Source organism: Fukomys damarensis, unplaced genomic scaffold, assembly GCF_012274545.1.
Source record: "Fukomys damarensis isolate Sample0158 unplaced genomic scaffold, DMR_v1.0_HiC HiC_scaffold_12, whole genome shotgun sequence".
NCBI classification, from domain to species: Eukaryota; Metazoa; Chordata; class Mammalia; order Rodentia; family Bathyergidae; genus Fukomys; species Fukomys damarensis.
This window is the reverse complement of record NW_022900924.1, coordinates 28,130,831-28,148,452: the sequence shown is the minus strand read 5'-3', so window position 1 is coordinate 28,148,452 and position 17,622 is coordinate 28,130,831.

Sequence of the window (17,622 nt, the reverse complement as noted above, 5' to 3'; positions counted from 1 at the left end):
ATCATTTATTATAAAAGTTAAAAACCAACAAATTCACCAGGGTTTTTACTTGATTAACTTGGATTTGGAAGTTTGACAGTACAGACATAAGAAAGGTAGGGGTATATATTTAAGACAGTGGATGTTTAAATATATCATCTAGTACTTCAATTATTATTTTGAACGTGAGTTAAGCATTTAAATTTTAATATATTAAAATAAAACAAAAAGGAAATCCACATATATATATTATTTTCATTTTTATTAAAATATCAGTAAATGTCACTGTTAATATAAAGCATTTCCATTATCAGGATAACACTGATTACATCAGATTCTGTTATACTATTCTATGTTACACTCATCTAAACAATATGAGATGATTATATAACAAGTCAAAATTATGCAGAAGAAACAGTCAAAGCTTCAAGTCATTCTTGTCTTCGTTTCTCTCTCAGCTCTCCTACAAACTTGTGTAACCAATAGCACTCACACAAAATGAGCATTCCATGAAAGATTGCAATACTCTTGTGAAACAAATAGGGTGCCCGTGTAAATGTGGAATGGTTTCTCTAGTGTGAGAAACTGCACATGGAAATAAAGACTAAAAGGCATAAGAGATAATGTGAAAGAGGGAGAAAAGTTGCAAAGGGGAAGGGGAAGTGGGAGGGCAGGGGTAATGGAAGAAGGGAGTAGAATTAATGTGAGAAAAAGAAAAAATGGAAACAAAGTCTTTGTAGTGAAGGAGGGGTGGAGGGGGTTGAAGGGAGGGCAGGGGAATTGGGAAAAAAATAAGAACCAAGGTGGATTATGTAAAGATGCAAATTTCCAATGATGAATGTCATCATATTGTATACCTTAAATGTATCAATATAATTAATCTAAAAACATGATTGTTAGCTTCTCTTCAAGTAAAGTAGATATCTACACTAGAAACGTCAGAAAAAGCTTACACTAAAGTATTTAAGCTTCTTTCAATTGGAATCTATGGGAATGCAATGATGTGTAATTTCTTTTTTTAGAACAAATGAAATAAAGCCCTAATTCTCTTTATGATTTAACATTCAGTCTTGGAGTTAAGAAAAATAAACTAAAGGCACTATGCCAAAAAATACTGCATTTTATTAGTCAAAAATACTATGAAACACCACACTTTCATTTTCTCGATCTCTCTCATGCTTTGTCTACTCTCTTACAGAGAATGTGAGATGATTTTAGTGAAGTCTCTTCGTGCCTTCTATACATACCTACATACTTGCAAAGGTGCATGCTTGTACACATCTGTACATAAAATTTTCATATGTGTCATTTACATATGTTTACATACATCTGAGTGCTCCCTCAAATAGTTCATATTTGCTAAGAAAATATCTTAAATACGATAGAATAAAGCGCTCATGAAAATATTTAAAAGCTGCTTGTTTATGTAATACATATTCTGCTTATTCTGAAATCATTCTAATTATATATATTCACTCCCTTTTTAATATATCGATAACTAAATATCAAGAAGTGTATAATGCTGATGATAAAGTTTTCTAATATAACATATTTTTATTCAACTTTGAAATATCTATCTAAGAAAAATTTGTCTTTCTGAGATATAAATGGGTTATGCGATTCCATAAAATAAAATTTTTTACATTTTTTATCGCTATCCCCTAACAATTTTTGATCCCTATCCCTCCTTCCAGTTTTTAAATGTTTCTCTGACAGAATCATTAGAAGTCATTATTCTTCTATTCACTATTCTTCTAACAATTTTTGCTGTTATGATGACTCCCTAAACATCTGAATTCCAGTTCACCCTTAATAAATCAAACATTTTATAGAATTCTTCAATTAATTACAATTGCTCAGCTGTTAGAATTTTGTCCCTCTCAGTTATTCTGATGTAATACTAAACAAAATTAGATTTGTTGAAATGATTATGAAAAGTAATGGTAATAAAAAGAAGAGTGTCATTAAATATATATATATTTCTTTGGTACTGGAGATCAAATTCAGGTCCTTGCACTTGTGAGGCAGGTGGCAGAACCACTGAGCTAAATCCCTGGCCCAAGTGTTGTTAAATGTTGTTTGAATTGGGATGTGACTATCTGACCATTATAAAATATATGAAGAAAGTGACTTTGGGGTTTGGATTTTCGTGTGACTTCTAATCTGTATTCATTTTGGTGTCAGGAGCCATGGCTTTGTGCTCCTATCACCCATGATATTCACCATGTTTATTTTAGGCATTTAATATCATAGAAATTTAAATATTGTCTTTACATGAAGTCATCCAATCCAAACTGCTTCAGGTTTGGCTGTCTAATTACTCATGTATTCAACATCTCTTAAATAACAAACATGGAAAACAGTCTGATCCACTTGCAGGGAGAAGATACACACATGAATTAGAAGCCAGTTAGTTGCAGCCTTCAAAGAGGGACAATATTTTCTTTCTTTTTTTTTTTTTCTTTTTTATTTTTTTGGTGCCAGGGATCAAACTTGGGTCCTTTAGCTTGTGAGGCAGGCAGTGGAACTACTGAGCTAAATATTTGGCCCAAGGGACAATATTTTAATGGAGAACTATCATGCCTTTATTTGTAAATCATAGTACAAGACAGTATATGAAAGGTGCCATGAAGGACATGGCAATGAAACATTTTGAAACATCAATATATATAAATAAATTTAAATAGAAAATATAAAGCAATGATCTCTGAAGATACTAAAAATACTCTGGAAAACATGTTTCTTTTTATTTTTAGAAGTATTTATGTACTGGTAGAGAAAAACACATTTTGTTAGTATGAAGTTAATGCATCCCAAGCCAAAGACACTTTTGTTGTAAATGAGAGGACAAGGACAAATGAAAAGCACTCATCAGCAGGAAGTCCATTATCAACATCATAATTTCACATTGATTCATAGGTTCTGTGCAGTGCAATTAGACCAAACAAGGAACAAACAACAACAAAAAAATGTTTAAAGCAAAATGGAGGGATATAAAATACAAAAGATGAGTTAGGGAAAAAAATTCCACTTTACATTTACTGATAAAAGTTCTAACTTTCTTAAAGCATAAAAGCATATAATAAGAATTAGCTCAATAGAACGATTAGATTACTGTCAATAATTTAAAGAAAAGGAAATAAATTTTAAATATATTAAAAATCTCAATACCCCTGAAAATAAAACAATTGCAAAAACAACACTAAAATAAGATGGTATGTCTTCCAAAAGCATTTTGTAAAAAATCAGACAGTTTGCTATGACATTGTTAATGATAGTATGAGAGGAAAAAGCTCACGTGTATATCTGAAAAGAGAAAATATGTAAACTTTTATGTGTGTCAATTTATTCAACATGTCAAGATTTGAAGTACATGCATAATGTGATCTGTTGTTTTTAATCATTTTTCTTATAATTGTATGGTGCACATGAATTTTCTCTGCAGTATATGGTTTATGATAAGAGGATAAAAATATTCAGTATTCTAATACTAAAAAACTGTTTAAATGAAATATGATATATAATACATGTAGACTCTGTACATCCCTATAAAATAGCCCTATATATCTAGGCATCTAAAGGTGTCCAAACTTTATCAGTAGTTGGAAGAATCCTTCTTTGTGGGCTATATTCATAGCTGTCCTGCTGACCTTATAATTTGGCTCATGCACTCTTAACTGTTTCATTGGCTTTGTCTCCTCCAGACTTAAAGGCTCTGCAGTTACCAAGATGACAATGCCAGGTGCCTATCGAAGGCTTTTAGATAGACTCTCTGTAGAATAACTACAAGTATAACCCTCTTCAGCTGGAAGTAGCCAGAGCTGTCTTTGTCCTTTGCCCCCTCACAGCAGTTAGGGATACATCTTCAGAGTGGGGAATATTGCACATAGGTAAGTTAACTAGATATCTTGTAGGTAGTTAAACAGGGCCACCCTCAAGGAGCCAACACGGCAAGGAGCCAACATGGAGGATAATAAAGACACATCCACTGAAGCTTCACAATTGTGAAAGGAGATAAGCTACTATATCCTTGTGTTTCCCCTGGGAATAAAGAGGAGTGATTGATATTCTAAATAGCTATCAGTCACATGAGTGGGTGTCAAGGTCTTAGCCCAGCCTTTCCAGGAAATATCTCTGACCCCCCCTTACTGAAAATCCTTGCACTCTTGCTACCTGACTTGCTCTCCCATTTCACCCCCACTTAATCAATATTACCTGGATGACTGTACTTGTAATCTTATTGGTTGTTCATGGTTTTGCCCCACCTCATGCCCACCTTGTAATTTTCCATTGGGTCTTATAGTTTTGTTTCACTTCGTACTGACCTCACCATATGGCTTTGCTGTATAAAACATCTTGGTGAAGTGGGGTGAGGGGGCAACCCACTTTCTGGTCCCCCTTCTGTCCCTCTTAGAAGCTTTCTTTCCCTCAATAAATCTTTCCTACTTTTAAATAAAATAGTTGGAAGAATCTAAGGTTAAATATTTATATATTTTTTTAAGGGCAGAGGTCATGGAGAATGACAGGGAATATAAAAATATGTATTTGTTGATCACCTGTTTTATCTAAGGATAGAACACTTGTTTTTCTGGAATCTTGGCCTACTTTTAATTTCTATCAAGTCTGTTTTATATTTTTAACAGTTTTAAAGAGCTCTAGATAATTAGAATATGTAAATAGTATACTCATATAAAGAAATGAGGGAATTTTCAATAAAATAATGGCTCTATATTTATAGCTGTATTTTGTAAGCCTATATTTGGGGAAGTCACTGGAACCATATGAATAAAATAAGCAGAAAAACCACTGAACCTCCAATTTTCTTCTTTGAGGCTCCTCCTAGGAGTGGTGCCTTCAGCCTGGGCTGGTGCCACATTGTGATTCAGCGCAACGCAACTCACTGCTGCTGCCCTCCTCAGCCTCCATTGCTTTACGTCTTCTAGGACCACAAATCATATGTAGATACATACTTGTATCTTTCCTATAGGTGTCAGTGGCATAGATTCCCTCATTTATTAAGAAATTAAAAAGACTCAAAAACATTTATGTCTACTTAGACTTTTGGTATTGGATTTTAGCCTCTGAGCATTCAAAACCTGGCAGTCTTTAGAGTTTGCCAATTTTAGGTTTGCATTTCATATTGAACATATTAATTTCTAGTTTTATTTTTTGAGTCTTAATTTCTTTATCATAAAAAATATCACTAAAGTATGCTATTTGAAAGTGCTTATAAAGAAGTAATGAGGCAATAAGAAATATAACTAGTATATGGTATTACATGGTAATTATTGAACAAAGTCAATCAATAAGGCTTCTGGAACACAACAGTTACTGGAGAAATTATAGGAATACTTGTTGAAGTCCCACCCTACTCCTGATATTTTATCTTCCAGTGTTTTTAAACATAAGACATGTTTTAATCCCTGAGCTTTCTTATGTATGTTTTAGGTACACCATATTAATGTATTATTTGGCTTAGATCACACTGGTCTTTACATTTCCCCCTAAGCAATACATATTTATTTCAAAAGAAAAGCTTTGTCTTTGCCATTTTCTCTTTTCTATACATTTCTCTTTTTAAATTCCTGTCCATTCCATTCAAATCAGCAAATGTATTACTTATTCTAATTTCCCTTAGTATGCGCAAGAAGATATTAACATTTATATGGATGTTGTCCCTTATTTTCCCAGATCTAAAAAGTAAGTGATGCATAAGCACTTGGATGAGTGTGTATATGTATGCAACAGAAAAATAATATATCCTAAATTCAGAATTCTAAATCCACGTTCATTTTCCAAGTTCTCAGACTGATTTATGTATTTAACTCCATATCTATATTTCTCTCTTTCTATAAGAAGAGTTAATAGTCAATATAATTCTTAAAATAAATGCACTTTAGAGCCAAATTTCCTGCTCCCATTTCATCTTGCTTGCTCCTGAGTGACTCGTGACAACTCGATTTTTCTAAGTGTCAGTGTATGGTATCATCAATAAAGTGGAGAAAGTAATAAGGCTATTAACCTCCTATTATTATTTTGATTATCAAATAAGTTAATTTATGCAATCAAAAAGATGCTTAGTAACAATTATTCTATAAATGGGGTCACTTTATGTTGAAGCTACTTGGCTTCTCTTTGCATGTGTGGTGCTTCCCGGATTTATATTGCCTTTGTACAGTCAGAAAAGTTTCATTGAGTGTTATCTTAATTATTTTTCTCTCATTGCTGAGACAAAATACCCAACATTCACAAGTTAAGAGAGGAAAGGTTTATTCAGCTCACAATTTTTAGAGGTTTCAGTCTGTAAGTGCTTCGCTCCAAAGTGTGGGAGAAATTCAAGCCTGGCTGGGCCAGGTGCGCTGCACTCCTGTCTCCTGAGCTAACTCGGCGACCTTGCTAAGGCTGAGCACCTAAGTACATAGATGCTGGGTCCAACAGGCTACACCTCGTCTAGTCTGTGACTCCTTCGCCTTACCCAAGAAAAATCACTCCACCATATCTGGCCAATAAGATATCGCCAAATTTTAAATGTTCCTCCCATGTTAGTCCCCCATGGTTCCCTATATAAACCTGTGCTTTTCCTGGATGAAGCAGAACCCTCCAGAAACCTTCCCGGAGTCTGCCTGGTGATTCCGCACCTGACCCTCCCAGTCTGAGTTCCCAAACTTGTTCAGCGAGCTGTCACGCGGACAGCAAGGCAGAGTTGTAAAGCATTGCAGAGGAGAAACAGATCATGGCAGGTAGCAAAACAAAAAGGAAAGACCACAGCTCTTTCTTTCCCTTATATTATATCCAGGTTAACGAGGGCAAGTAGCACTCTCACCCTAAATCCGAATGCCCTTGATCCTAGCACTGTACCATGAATCAATTCCAGCTTTGCATACTATAGACCCAGCCACCTCTAAAAAAGCCCCACCTATGACTGCGTGAGGCTTTGGGGGACATCTGGACACAATCTATAACCAGTGAAAAAATGTTTCAAAAGCACAGTGCTCTTTATCCTATCTACTTCAAATTTTGGCCTAGAAATTGAATTTATAGAAAATCAGTATCAATTTTGGTTACAGGCATATGTTCTTTGAATTCTAGTTAGATGTATAACCTTAAAATATATGCATACTTACAAGACTCAGTTGCTATGAGTATGTGTGAGTATTAGTGTCTACTTTGGCACATTTTTATAAATATCAAATGACATAAGAAATATATTTCACCAATCTCCTGGTATTATTGTTTCTTTCTTCTCAATGTCTGTGGCCAGTTTTAGGTTGTATAAATATTCATTTACATGAAAAAGAATGTTGTTCAATGTAGCTGGGTTAAATAAAACTCTTATTATTCCAAGGATCTCCAAATTTATAGATGCACAAGACACGTTTAATATTTTTCAAGAATCAAAGCTGCCAATATAACAACAGAATTGAAAAACGCTACCTTATAGATAGTAGGATTTATTGCTATAGACACAGTGATTAGTTCTTCCACTGTCATCAGTAATTGAAATGGACTGCGGTATGTCTCCGGTACCACCTGCAGATTTTACCTGCTCAGTGGTGAGAGGGAGAAAAGCCGCAGTAATGAGAAGCAAGAGAGAAGGGTGAAAGTAGTAAATACCTGCCTAGTAACAGCATAAATAAATGTGAATGAAAACATCAATTTAACACGATATTTGTCAGTTTGTTTACATAATTTTAATTAGCACAAGTTTTTAAATTATATGTATCATATTCATTTGCAAGGCAACTAAGTAGTGAGAAGATGTTGAAGGAATTACAGATTTAGCCAAATGCTTCTAATGAAAAATAAACTCTACAATCATAAAACGCCGACATAAAATAATGATTACTAAGTATGACATGTAGATCTAAATATATAAACTACATATACCATTGTTTCATATATATTAATATAATGCCTCAATTTCAATCACTACTCGTTTGATAAATATATACTATGAAAAAACGACTTTTTCTAACATAGTTCAAAGATCACAAAGATCATAACCAGGACTAAATTTTTACATCTATACTTTGCAGTATTGACTTATACCAATATGTGATATAACTAAACTTAGATATAGTCTTCTAATATTTCATATTATGATTAAATTGTAAATCTTTAAATTTTGCAAAATGACTATCTATAATTTTTATTTTATATTTCATTCAGTTTTGTGTAGCTCATGGCATAAAGGAATGTTATTATTTATATTTTTACTCATTATTCATTTATTTATTTTATTTATTTATTTTGTTTGTTTTTTGAGACAGGGTCTCACTATGCAGTTGAGACTGACCTGGAACTCGCTGTGCAGCCCAGCCTGGTCTCAAGCTCACAGCAATCCTCCTGACTCAGCCTCCGAAGTGCTGGGATTACAAGTGTGCACTACCACATGCGGCTTATTTTTACCCATTATTATAAAAGTATGACTCATTTGATGACCTTTAATAAATAAGTAAACTACTGATATACCGTTTGAGTTATGCAGAGCTTCATGGCCAGCCTTCCACAGAAATGTGATGGTAGAAAACTAGTACTTTTGACAGCAAACCTCAAATTATCTCTCAATTCCCTCAATTTTAGACAGCAAGAGAACTCATGGGTCTCAATTGCCCAAGGATAAAGGATGCTAACAGTACTCAAAATGTAACACTGTAAACACCTTTAAACAGTGAATTCACTGAAATGAACAAACTGACCGAAAGTCATAAACTAATATCCCAATCAGCAATAGATTTATAAAATGAATACTCTTGTATTTAATATAATACATTTTAGTGAAAAATATTACAATGAAAGCTATAGACATAGCTGGTTTGCTTAGTGAACTCTACAAAATGTTAAGAAATAGTGCCGATTTCCATAGAGTCTTCCAGATGATCGAATATAGTTAATGTTCAGCTTTGTTTTCATGATAAAACCAGACAAATTCATTCAAATAATAACAGCAAAAAATGGAGACGTGAGTCACAGTAGAACAAACATAAAAACTTCAACAACTTTTATGAAGAGATAAAACATCAATTAAATATGTGCATTTCACTGAACATAATGATCTTCAGTTCCATCCATGGTGATACAGGGTTTCATTCATTTTTATGGCTAAATATTATTTTATGGTCTGTATATAGCACATTTTCTTTTTTTTCTTTTATTGAGTTTATTGGTACATTTTAGGTATACAGTACAGTTTCATTCATTATTGGGATCTTGTACCTTTACATGACGGGTCTTTGTTCTCATTTTTTTCTTTATCCATTCATCAGTTGATAGACAGTGATCATTTCCATATTTTTTGGCTGTTATGGATAGTACTGAAATACACTGAAATCCAAATATCTCTTTGATATGCTGATTTCACCTCCTTTGGATGTATTCCCAGGAGCAGGATTGCTGGATCATGTTAGTTCTATTTCTAATTAAGCAATCTCCATATTCTCTTCAATAATTTATATCCCCCCCCAAAAACAGTGCTCAACGTACACTATTTCTCCACATCCTTTGCAGTTCATATTATCTTTAGTATTTTTGGTTTTATCTAGAAATAAAAATGTGTATGTTACAAAATGAATAAATATAGCTAATTTTAACACTACATTTGAAAAAAAATGAGTACCCAGTTTTTATAAGTCTTAGAAAACTAGGGACATGGAACAACTTTATCTACATGTTAAATTTATGAGTTATTGCATCCTATACTTGATAAAGTTATAAGTGCTGTTCTCCTAAAATAAAAAATAAGGTAAATAGGCTCTTATTTTGTTGCTATTAAAAATCATATTAAATGCCTTTGCCAGTGCAAGAAGTCAAAGAAAAGAAAAAGACTTGAAATCTTAGTAGCAAGTAATATTAGCAGAGAAACATTTAAAGTCTATATACACCCACACATAAGTATACATTTATTTACAGCACAGGAAAACCAGTTATGGAATTTCAAAAAGACTCATGTAAAATATCATAAAATATGAAACTTCTTTTAAATAAAAACAGAAGGCATCAATATGTTGTCTGGGCTGTTCCTGCATCCTTGAACTCAAGCAATCCTTCTGCCTCAGCTTCCAGAGTTGCAGAGAGTATGAGTACACACTACTGTTGCCAGTTGAACACATTAAACTTTTAAAGATAAATTTAATAAATTATGTTCAATACTTATATTGCATATGAAACTATAAGGCCTTTATACTGAAGATTTTTCTAAGAAAGACCAATAAGAGTAGCCATAATTAGGAAATATGTATGTTCAGGGACAAGAAAGTGGCTAAAATGTTATGACAAACTGTATCTATTAACAGAAGGAAAATGATAATTATCATTAGTAAGATGTTTCATAGAGAGTGATTTAAATATGCATATTGAAATGAAAGACATAAAATAAACAACAGTTAAAAAATAAATAGGATAATAATGGATAATTTATAGTTATCATAAAGTTGTACTAATGAAAATAGTGTTATATTGATGTAAAAATAACTATATGGATCAATGAAACAAAATGAAGAGACACACATATATGGTAAACTAGTGACCAACCAGCTAAAGTGACTCTATAGGATAAAAAGGAAAAAAAGATATTAAATATAAGATTTCACAAGAATAGGTATCTACATACAAGTAAAAAATGAGAAAGCTATATACTTCCTGTATACACCTAAGCAACTAAAGTACTTCTTGTCCTAAGCATAAGAACTTTAAAATGTCTGTTGTGACCATCTGTTGATAAAATTTCTAAGATGATGTTTCTCCAAAAATAACAACTAACTGGGAAATAATTAGCATTAAAAAGTAGATATCAAAACTGGCTTTTCCGATCACCTTGCCTCACCTGCCATTGCAGAGTAGTCACAAAGAGAATCGTGGCATATCATCTTCTATATGACTCTGACCATCATCATGGTAACAACCTTATTTTAATTTTCTAGTGGGGTCTTATTTTCAGGGAAACAGGATTAGGCATGAAAACATACAAAGCAAAATAGAAAAAAAAAACATAAATTGGACTTCAGCAAAAATTTTTAAAGTCTTACTGCTTTAATATTGATTTGTTTTTCTTTCAAGTGGTCCTTCTCATCAGTCCCAGCCTCAACAGCAGGGGAAGATACCCTGGACATCTTCCGCCCCATGGAGCAATTCATCGTACACCATTCTGGACTTCTCATGAATCTTCTTGGCTGGGGTTTGTCTTTAGTTGTGAATTAGGTTTATTCACAACTATGTCTTACCTTCCTACTCAGATTATAAACTACAGAACAGAACATATTTCTATAATTCAATACATGTGCATCATATAATTTAGATGTTCAGTAAGTTGGCTTTATTTTGTACTGAGCCTCCACTGAGACTCAGAAAACTGAAAACAATATAAACAGTGTAACTCAAAGAAAGTAAGGATACATTAATAGTCATTTTTCCCTGGTTTAAAACCATTGAGCTGCTTGTGCATCTTGTCCCAAAGCATGTGCTCCTTGTGCTAAAGAGTGAAATGGGATGTATAAAGCATAAAGGAGAACAGAAATCCTATAAGTCACTTAGAATAAAGAGGTCTGCAGATGGATGGATTCTTTGAATGCTCATTCTGAATCCAGATGACCTGTGATTCTCAGTAATTGTAAAAGTAACTGAACAAACATTCCCCAAGCAAAGGAGGAGAGACTTCAATTAAGTTACTAAGAAAAACATTTTAGACTAAGTACTAACATGAAGAACAGTCACTCAACTCAGCAAACAGAACAAATATAAGGACAGGTTCATATCCACAAAGTGACACTTCAAAAGACTTGCAGAAGCAATCCTGGGACCTTTATTTTCTACATCACATGTGAAATGTGTTTTTTGAGATTTCAGTCCATGCACAGAAAAATATGCAGATGATGCACAACATCAGTGGCAGTGGTTCTCAATAGAGAGGGGTTTAGAATTGGTTAAGAAACTGAATCACTGAGGTTTCATCAGAAAATCAGGCCACTAAGGAAGAATAAATGTATGCTCACATATCCTGGTTGCACACAGTCACAGACACATTTTCAATCACACACACACACACACACACACACACACAAAGACAGCCCAGGAGTGTGACCCGACAGTCAGATCAGTGGAACCTGTAAGATGGAAAAATCGAGAGCAGCCTGGGACCCACAGCAACAAGCTGGAAGCAAAATCATAAAGGAAAACATGTTCTAAGAGCTGCAGATCAACCAGTCACACTCCAACCGTGACATCACAGAGTTGCCCCAAGGGCTTCAATTACTGTTGTTTAAATACTTGGAAGGAAAAAATTGTTTTTGGGTGTTGTTAGAAGGAAATCAAATCTAAGCCATTCAACTACTTACCCAGACTGAAGGCATTAGTTGATTTAAGGGTCTTGTAAGATATTCAAGTCAGTGATTCAGCTAAACACTCACCAGGACAGACACAGACTGGATGCTGAGGGCATCTGAGGGCCCTGGTGAATTCCTCACAGGAGAAGGGAAGGCACAGTGGGAGCCCTGGAAATAGTCTCTTCTTGCACACGAAAGCGAGCGTGCATGTGTCCTCACCCGTGAGACAGGTGCTGTGTGGCCAGAATGAGGACTGCACTGGCACAAGTGACTGAAGAGCTTTGACAGTTAGCTTTCCCAAGCCACGGGGCAGTGCACATGTTGGCTTTTTTCAAGTCGCAGAGCACTGATATCATCCTCCCTACCGCAGCCCATCGCCCTGTGACTGTGGCAGCCCAAACCATCAGGCCGTGGTCCTCCATTTACAGAGTTTTAACTGGAAATAGGCAGCAGAGTGCAAAGCACTTTATTTAATTTAGATATTCCTCATTTAATGACTGTTGGGACTCACAGCCCATCTTTTTTTACAATTCTGTATATCTTATTCATAGAGGTCAATGTCTTTTTTTTTCAGTATAGCTTGTTTATGCTGATTGTAGTGTATAGTATAGTACTGTAGTTTTATGTTCTGTTATACACTATAGTATTGCATGTAAGAGTTATACAAATAAAAGCAAAGCCACACACACACACACACAAAAAAAAAAAAACATTGTGAAGAAAATTAGATGCCAAAAACAAAAACTGAAGATAGTTTTGCAAAATACCCATCTGAGAAAGATGTATCCAACATATATGATCTCTACAGGTAACTAAAAAAAAAAATACTCTAAAAATATTTAGATGGCAATTGATTCAAGAAAATGTAGGGCTAAAAATTAATATTTGAGTATATGTTCCATGTTATCATTAGACTTTAGGAAACCATCAGGTTGGTTGAAATTAGAGACAGTCTGTACTTTGTATTGGAGAGGATGTGAAGCAACCACAATTTTTACACTGCAAATTGAAATGAAAAATGACACAAAACACAATGGAAAAGATTTCTGCAAATTTATTTGGTATCCAATTATCATACATGCATTTGCCCACTTCTTTTCACCAAAAATAAATGAAAACATTTTATACACAAATCATGTTCACAATAAAGTTTGCCAAATAGGAAAAATTCTGAAAGTAATTGAAATATTTTAACCAATGAGAGTCTTAGAGTTGACTCTTGCTTGCCTATAAATAATGACAAACTTTTTATAAATATAACAACAAGGATGGAGGTAGAAGCAATATACAAAGTAGTAAAAGACAAATACAAAAAGCTATATATTTCATAATGTATAATCATTATAAAAAGGTAAAACCATAGTGATAAAAATCAAAACAATGGTGAATAAGGGCCCTAAATTGGTGCATAAGATAGACATTTGACTTCAAAGGAATATCATGAAGATCTCTGGGTGGTAGAAATGTTCTTGTGCTGATTGTGGTAGTTAATATATAGATAAAAATGTACACTTTTCAACTCATCTAGTTATGCAATTAAAATGGATACATTTTATTTTTATATGCCCTCTTCTACAATATAGGTGATTTAAGTAATACTGATGTCCAAAATTCTGAGTTATACTGCATATGTACAATTTTAGAAGAATGCATAACACCAGAATATATTTACGTATAGATGAATGTGTAATCCCAATACAAAATGATTTGTTAAAATCTATCCTTTCTTTCTCCTACTGCACATTAATGAAGCATTCCTTTAAGTCACTGATTTTCACATTTGTCCCTTTTCAGTAATATTCTTTCTTAAATTATTATTATTTTTATCTAAAAATATCCCCTCAACCCTTCCATATTCAAAAAATTTGAACTTCTTTCTTCAAAATGAAACATTTCTGGGCCAAGGATTTAGCTCACTGGCACTGTGCCTGCCTCGCATGTTCAAGGTCCTGAGTTCGAAACTCAATATAAGAAAAACAATTGCATGATTTACGAATTTAACTAAAATTACTGTGCTCCTATTATATGCCAAACAATAATGAAGAGCTTCCGTATATATTTTTCATAAGGCATATATTATTGTTTTGAGCTGCAATGTTTCTTAGGAAAGTTGTCTAATAAGGGTAATGGCCCCAGGGTTATCAGCTCACTCACGCACGGATTATTCCATGTTCCCCCAATCCCACGAACCAGTCATGGAATCATGATTGCTTATGGGTAAATGTCTGCAGTAACATGGTTCCTTTTGGGGAAAGATACCCAGCAGGAGAACTGTTGGATCTAACTCTAGTCTTTTGAGGGATTTTGCGGGATTTCCACCATGGTTGTATTAGTCTGCACTCTCACAAAAGTAGAGTAGGGTTCCTTTTTCCCCACAGCTCCACCAGCCATTGTTGTTGGTTGATTTCTAGATAACAGCCATTCTAGATTCCATGGGATGGAATCTTAGCATTGTTTTAATTTGCATCTCTCAAATGACCACTGATGTTGAACATTTTTTCATATATGTATTTTCTGTTTCTATTTCTTTATCTGATAATCGTGTATTCATGCCATGTACCCATTTTGGAGCAGGCCTTTAAATTTATGTGGGATTTTTTTTTTTAATTCTTTATATGTTCTAGATACTAGTCCTCTGTCTGAGAAAACACTGGCTAAAATTGTTTCCCACTCTGTGAATTGTCTTTTCATTCTGTTGGGGATTTTTTTTTCTATTTTTTTAAGGGTGCTTTCCAATCACTAACTGAGTTAGGACATGAGGATTTTTAGGTGTAATGCTTGGTTTTGACTTAAAATAGGTTTTGAATGGCAGTTATTTGATTTTCAAATAATAAATACAGACATATATCTAGCTTTTAGGATCACAAATACTACCATACCCCCCCCAAAAAAAAAGCTGAGACATATTCTCATAATACAGAAATGGGGATTTCTAATTTCTTTATATTAATAAGCTTATAACTCTAATGCAAAGAAGCCATTTGACATAGGAAATTTTATACCAAGAAAATGTAAGCTTTCCAGGTGCTGAAAATGCATGGCTTCCAGTATAAAGGTATTATTCCTGCGGAATAATTCAGGACTACACCTGTACTATACTCTCATATTAATGAATAGCATAACTAAGTACTTACACAAATAAGGATAAGCAAACATTCACAAGTCATTATTTTTTCTTGGAAACTATCGTTAACCTGTTAAATTTTTGAAAAATTAATAAAAAAATTATGAGACAAACTTTGACAGCATTTTTTATTTTAAAATGTGTTGCAACATTAAAATGTAAGTCAGGTAGCCCACTTTCCTTCAAATAAAAGTAAAACAAAAGCTATAAAATGAGATAAGGAGGGAAAGGGGAAGAAAGAGACCTGCAAAGACAGAGATAGTAGCAGATAGAAACAGAAAAAGATTGATCTAGTTTAAGCAAAATAATAGGCAAAACAAAAAAGCACTTTTTTTTTTTTGACTTGAAGAGATGGGCTACTATAGTCTCCTTTCTGGAGTACAAAGACCTCAAGGAGAGAGACATGTAAAGTATCTCTGAATTTTTTCTATTTAATAGCATTAAAAAATATTCCTGCCTTTCAGAATTTACTTTTGCCTCATCTTCTCTATAAAGTAGATGTGTTTCCCTTCCTCTTCTAATTACACTGCATTATATTTACATCTTTCTTTAGAATATGATGAAAATTATCTTTAAGCCATATTTCATAATCAGCAACAGAAACATTTCTATGAATTAATGTGTACTACTATTCCTCCCATTTTGCCAAAAATGTGTTTCTGAATATGTATATTCAATTAATTTTTTAAAAATTTAAATTAATTTTTAAAAATTTTAAATGATTTGAATCGATAATTCTATTATTCATCTAATATTTGATACATTTATAAGAAATACTATAGCAGCAAAAACACTAAAAAAAATACTGAAACAGAAATTATATGGGCCAGGGTTCTCAGTGGTTAATCAGTGGTTCTGCCACTTGCCTTGACAAGAGCAAAGATGCAAGTTTGATTCCCAGTACCAAAAAAAAAAAAAAAGAGAGAGAGAGAGAAGAAAATAATATTTTACAGCATAGAAAATAAAAAAGATGAAATAGTGATATTTATTTCATTAAAATTTAAAATTTATTTCATTTTAGTGTAGTTAAATTGGATTTTCTTCTTTCTTTTCAGGCATTTCACATATCTTCATTATTGTAATTTTTAAATTGAATACTTTACACTGTACAAAATGTGACCTGAACTTGAAATAAACTATCTTACATAGCTCCTTGGGAAATGTTCTGGTTTCAACTCTCTTTGTTGAATTTGCTCTCTAACACAGGTTATCTGTGCTAGATAAGTCCAGTTGATAAAGTCAAAATAACTCTTCTTTATCAGTAGTTCCAAGGTTCAGGAAAGTCTCAAAGTGTTAGTAAGGCTTCTTAGTTTAGAGAATAGTTTCTTCTCAGATTTTACTGTGGAAAATAAGGAATAATCATTTATTTGTGTTACACATCTGGTGTTGCAATGGTCTAGAATATGTTTCACTCCCATCTCTAATGTAGGAAGCTGACCTAACACTTATATAATATTTACATTACATGTTCTATATGATAATGCCAGCAACACATTTTTCCCAAGGAATTCAGATTTCCAACAGCAGCTTATAAAAACAAAAGTACATTGTATTAGATGTCTATACAGCCTAAGACTCATCGTGCGAGTATGTCATACTCTCTTATATGGCTTCTAAAATTTTAAAAATATCTTCAATACAGAGTGAAATTTATTTCATATTCTCTGTGAAATATGAAGTACAGAAAATACTATCAAAACTAAATTTTTATATATGCAAATAAAGAGATAACTTTTAAAAGTGTAATGGTGGCTGTTCAAGTATTATACTTTGCTGCTGTTTTCACCTTTCTGGAAAGGAAGAAAAAAATAGACTCATGTTACATAGGGTAAACACAACAAGGATGTGTCAAGAGACCAGAGTTTTAGAGCTGCAACTTCTAATTTTGTAACCACCTTTAAGTTTTTGAACCTTGAAAATGAGGATTTTTGACTTTTTTTTTTTTCAAGTTGCATGTTATTACAGCCTGTTCCAATAACACCTTTTATAATAGTAATGAAAGACAAAAATAATGTATTTTAATTTTAATAATGTATATTTATTTTAAAATTTCAAATAAAAAAATCCCTCTGATATATGTTACCAGTTAAGACTTTATTTTGCATGTTATTTACATTATTGAAGAAAAGATAGAAATGATGACCAAGTTTTTTTTTTTTTTTTTTTTTTTTTTTTGTACAAGAAAAATAACCGCTCCTCGGT